The 6,000-nt window shown below is 40.7% G+C and overlaps 1 pseudogene; it reads left to right on the top strand.

Moving 5' to 3' along the window:
* Window positions 1-3,990: 3,990 nt before the first annotated feature.
* Window positions 3,991-4,856, top strand: LOC102139241 (large ribosomal subunit protein bL35m pseudogene; annotated as a pseudogene).
* Window positions 4,857-6,000: the final 1,144 nt, after the last annotated feature.

The following is a 6,000-nucleotide window of genomic DNA, read 5'->3' as shown; positions in this document are numbered from 1 at the left end:
TAATTAAACTAAAGAGCTCCTGCACAACAAAAGAAACTATCATCAGAGTGAACAGGAAACCTATAGAATAGGAGAAAATTCTTGCAATCTATCCATCTGACAAAGGTCTAATATCCAGAATCTACAAGGAACTTAAACAAATTTACAAGAAAAAAACTAACAACCCCATCAAAAAGTGAGTGAAAGATATGAACAGGCACTTCTCAAAAGAAGACATTTATGCAACCAAGAAACATATGAAAAAAAAGCTCATCGTCACTGGTCATTAGAGAAATGCAAATCAAAACCACAACGAGATACCATTTCACGCCATTTAGAATGGCAAACATTAAAAAGTCAGGAAACAACAGATGCTGGAAAGGATGTGGAGAAATAGGAAAGCTTTTACACTATTGGTGGACGTGTAAATTAGTTCAACCATTGAGGAAAACAGCGTGGCAATTCCTCAAGGATCTAGAACCGAAATACCATTTGATCCAGCAATCCCATTACTGGACATATACCCAAAGGATTATAAATCATTCTACTATAGAGACACATGCACACATATGTTTATTGCAGCACTATTCACAATAGCAAAGACTTGGAACCAACCCAAATGCCCATCAATAATAGACTGGATAAAGAAAACGTGGCACATATACACCATGGAATACTATGCAGCCATAAAAAAGAATGAGTTCATGTCCTTTGCAGGGACTTGGATTAAGCTGGAAACCATCATTCTCAGCAAACTAACACAGGAACAGAAAACCAAACACTGCATGTTCTCACTCATAAGTAGGAGTTTAACAATCGGAACACATGGACACAGGGAGGGGAAAAGCACACACTGGGGCCTATCAGGGGGTGGAGGGCAAGGGGAGGGAGAGCATCAGGACAAATACCTAATTCATGTGGAGCTTAAAATCTAGATTTCTGGTTGACGAGTGCAGCAAATCACCATGGCACATGTATACCTATGTAACAAACCTGCACATTCTGCACATGTACCCCAGAACTTAAAGTAGAATTAAAAAACTAATAATTTGTAATATCTCATATAGTTCTGTATTCACATTTTTTCAATTTGTCCCCAAAATATCTTTTACAGCTTTATTTTCTTTCTGATTCAAGAACTACTCAGTGTTTACATAGTGAGTTCAGTTGTGTCTCTGTAATTTCTCTACAATCTTTGCATATATAATAACTTCTTAAAAATGTATATCACCGCCAAAGATAACTTTAAGTTTTGTCACAAAAGTGTTACCATGACTGGCAGACCTGTATTTCTAGTTATATGCTGGATTGTTTTATATGTTCAAACAGGAACATTTTCTTCTAGGACAAAGCCTTAAGATTTTGAAACACTACTGTGTTAAAGCTGAACAACAGAAAAACACACCAAACCTGACACTGTTGTTTAAGATCTATGAGAATTTTCTGTCTCCTCAAAAGAGAATGAGGCAGTGACGTTTGTTATATTCTTTGTTTCTTTTGCTTTTCTTTTCTTTCCCCTCGAGACATTTTGAATGGGGCTGTTAGTTGGCAAATATAAGACAATAGCTTTTTAACTTTTTCTTCAATTTTGCTGGAAAATACATAGTCATATGGTAAGAACTTCTATGTAGTAAATGGAAAAATAGAGACAGAGAAAACAAGGAAGAAAGGGAGAGAGCGAAGGAAAGAAAGAGAAAGAAAGAGAGTTGGGGGGAGGGAGGGAGAGAAGGCAGGCAGGCAGGAAGGAAGAAAAGGAAAGAATGAAGGACAGGAGAAAAGAAAGAAGGAAGGAAAGAAAAGCAGATTGAATGGAGCTTTTGGTTAGGCAAATATTAAACAAAGGCCTTTTTTATTTTTTATTTCATTTTAATACATATTTGTGTGGTACAGAATAATTATACAGAGATGGAGTGTGTGTGGAAGGGAGGGAGAGAGAGAGAGAGAGAGAGAGAAAGGGACTGTGTAGCGTGTCGGAGGTCCCCAAGACTCTCCCGCCCCGGGCTTGGTGATCCACTAGGAGTCGCAGGACTTAATAGAGTATGGTCACAGCTATGATTTATTGCAGTGAAAAGACACAAACCAAAAGCAGCAAAGGACAATGGTGCATGAGGCGATGCCCAGAAGAAACCAGGCCCAACCTTCCAAGCATCCCCTCCCACTTTAGTCACACGAATGTACTTGATTCCTTCCGCAACAAATTGAGAAAACACATGCCAACTGCTCTCTACCAGGGAGGCTCGTTAGAGATTCAGTGCCCATGGTGTTTACTGGGGGCTGGTCATGTAGGCACACTCTGCCCAGCACGTACCAAAATTCCAGCCTCCCAATAGGAAAGCAGGTGTGCAGCAAAAACCATATTGTTTGTACAAATGGTGTAAGAGCAGAGAGCCACTCTTCTCAGTTCTGGGAATGGTGGGAACCACCCTGAAATTCAAGTTCCCAGACATGAGCCAAGGGCCAACCTTACAAGCAGGGCTTTCTAAGGAGAGCAGTCTCAGGCCTGCCATGTGTGTTGGTTTTTTGTTTTTGAGATCGAGTTTCGTTCTTGTTGCCCAGGCTGGAGTGCAATGGCGCGATCTTGGCTCATTGTAACCTCTGCTTCCGGGGTTCAAGCGATTCTCCTGCCTCAGCCTCCCGAGTAGCTGGGATTACAAGTGTCCACCACCACTCCTGGCTAATTTTTTGTATTTTTAGTAGAGACAGGGTTTCACAATGTTGTCCAGGCTGGTCTCGAACTCCTGACCTCAGGAGATCCACCCGCCTTGGCCTCTCAAAGTGCTGGGATTACAGGCATGAGCCATGGCACCCGGCCACCATGTTAACTCTTTTCTGTACAGATAAATGTGTCTATACATACATCCATGCATATACATACATATATAAATACATAGATACAGAGTAAAAACTTTTCTGCTCTTCTTATAGACCATCCACCCAATCCCACACTCATCCCCACAAGAAACCATTCTTATTGGTTCCTTGCTTATCTTTCCAGAGTTTCTTTAGGCATACTAGCAAGTAAAAACATATTCTTCTGGCCCTGCCTTTGTCATAATTTGTTAGCATATACTCTCTTCCTCTCTCCTTTTTTTTTTTTTTTTCATTTGCATTTCCTTCTGTACCTTTATCTCAGGGGCATCTGTATTTTTTCTTCTCATAGCTGGAAAACATCCCATTTTCTGGATGTTTCACAATTTACTTAACCATTTCCCTAACGGACATTTGGGTTGTTTCTGATCTTTGGTATGGCAAGCACTAGTGCAATAAATACCCTTGGGCCTCCGAAAGACCTTCTTCTGAAGAGTTAGCTGTGGCTCCAGTGAACTACCCCAGTCTGAGTGATGACATAGAAGATCCTACCTTATTGATCTAGTCCCCCATCTGTAAGTTAGCTCAAGAGAGATCACTGGATGGAGAGGATACAGTTCTTCTCTTTGTCTTGTGAGGATGGCCTCTCACTGGCTGGGGCACCTCATACTTTGTTTTCTAGGTCTCGTTGTATTTCTTCTTTCCTTTTAGGTGGAAATGAGGAGGAGTGGGAACAGCCCTTGGTGGGTAGGTAAGGTTTAGTGTAGGGTTGCCAAATTTAGCAAATCGGGACATGCTTCTACTAAAAAATTATTTTTTATCTGAAATTCAAATTTAATTGGGTGTCCTGTATTTTATCTGGCCACCCAGTTTAGTGCCATATTTTATTCTATTTTATTTATTTATTTTTAGAAACAGGGTCTCACTATGTTTTCCACATTGGCCTTGATCTCCTGGTCTCAAGCAATCCTCCCACTTCAGCCTCCCAATATTTTTAGATTATAGGCATGAGCCACCACACCCAGCAGTACCATATTTTAATCTAGAGATTTAAACATTGAAGGACTCCTGGGGTGAATGCTCTGAAATGAAAAGGAAGATCAGACTTGATCAGCATCCAGAGTGGCGATTAAACAAAGATATGGTCATGGACAGAAGCCCTAGGTTTGAGTCCCAGCTCTGCCAGTTGACTCAGGCATAGACATCAAAGTGGTTCAATAGAAACTTGGCATTGGCCAGGCATGGTGGCTCATGCCTGTAATCCCAGCACTTTGGGAGGTCAAGGCGGGTGGATCACCTAAGGTCAGGAGTTTGAGACCATCCTGGCTAACACGGTGAAACCCCATCTCTACTAAAAATACAAAAATTAGCTGGGCATGGTGGCAGGCACCTGTAATCACAGCTACTCGGGAGGCTGAGGCAGGAGAATTACTTGAACAAGGGAGGCGGAGGTTGCAGTGAGCCGAGATTGTGCCATTGCACTCCAGCCTGGGGACAAGAGTGAGACTTCAGCTCAAAGAAAAAAAAAAAAAAAGAAACTTGGCAACATAGCAGGATGGCAAGATGGCTGCCTCTGCTTTTGCTGGTGCGATGAGAGCAGCTTCAGGAATCTATGGCTCCTGAATATTTTTGCATCTCCAGCCCACCGAAACTGTGCCAGGAATGCCTCTCTTATTTCTGCATTGTCTACTGGACGTTTTAGTCATATTCAGACACCATTCATTTCCTCCACTCCCAGGCTTATCACATCTGTCAGAAACTTGACATGTGGGCATACTTCAGTGATCCCCAACAGAGTGGCCCCCTTGCTTCCAAGTGTCCTGAAGCTGCCGGTCAGAACTGTAATATACATCAGTACACAAAAAGACAAGAGAAAGACTGTGAAAACTGTCATCTATAGGTTTCTTCAACTTCATTCTGGCCTTTGGGTGAGGAGAAAAGCTGGTTATAAGAAAAAATTCTGGAAAAAGATCCCTGCAAGAAAAAAGTGATTGAGGGAATTTGTGTTCTGCAATAAATCCCAGAGTAAACTCTTAGATAAAATGACAACGTCCTTCTGGAAGAGGTGAAACTGGTATGCTGAGGATCCTTATCAGAACTATCATTATGAAACAAACCTGAAAGTATAGATCAGAAGTTTCACTTGTTTCTCAGTTATTGAATATGTATCTTTGTGTACATGACATCTTTGCAAACATAGGTAAATATAAAACTGATGTAAATTGTACCAGTTACTATGTAAACATCCAATGCCAACATGAAACTTATAAAAGTTTTTGAACTTAAAAAAACAAACAAACTTGGCATCATACATCTTCTCCCAAAACTGGAAAAACACCTCTTTACTGATAGGAACTTAAATAAACCCCTTAAACAAGTTGCCCAAGTCTAGTTAATGCTGTGTTGCCAGCATGTGGAAGTACAAAGTCTCAGGTTTCTTTATGCAAGTTGCTTGGTTTGGATGAGCGTGTGAGTGAGAGGTAGGTATGAATCCCACTTCCTTACAGTTCATGCTAGTTTTTTCCACTCTCAGATGTCGTAAGTCAGGGTCTGCTTGATGCAAAGGAGGGAGGACTTTCATGACAAATATCGTGGTATTTGTATAACAAGTCTAAAAGTTTTAACCCCTTCAGTTAGATACAACCATGGACATTTTTCAAGTAATAATATTTTTATTAGAAATTTGCAGATACCTTGAGCCTGTTCTTTGTAATGACATGGAAAAAGAACACAGCCTACATATCCCTTTGTATATAGGATAATTTTAGCATTGTAAAGCCCCGGTGTCATAATTAACCTTGTCTTTTGTTTCTCATTCCCCTTTTAAACTAAAGTATGAAGCACTTCACTGCTTAGTTCTTCTGTAAGTTTCATTTTACTATGAAATGAAAGTGTTCTGAAGATATCCTTGACAGGATATGCAAACGAATGTAACAAAAACCTTCCTTTGTGTTGAAGGCTGGTCCTCAGTACATACTAGATTTTTCCAGATGAGTCCAAAAGGTCAGATGCCTTGAAAAAAGGCCCCCGATGCAAATAATCAAGTAGTTGACCTGGTAAAAAAGAGGAAAGACTATTCCTGCATGCATTGGTCTTTGAGCGGTTCCACCTGCTGTCTTGTAAACTCAGAAGCAGTTTTCCTGAGGTGGGTGTTACTGACAATCTAGCTCACCATCTGAGACCCATAAGTAGATTCATGAGTGGTGAGGTATA

Source organism: Macaca fascicularis, chromosome X (genome assembly GCF_037993035.2).
Source record: "Macaca fascicularis isolate 582-1 chromosome X, T2T-MFA8v1.1".
In the NCBI taxonomy this organism is placed as follows: Eukaryota; Metazoa; Chordata; class Mammalia; order Primates; family Cercopithecidae; genus Macaca; species Macaca fascicularis.
Note: the sequence above shows the minus strand (reverse complement) of the source record. Positions and strands in the feature narration are given on the sequence as shown.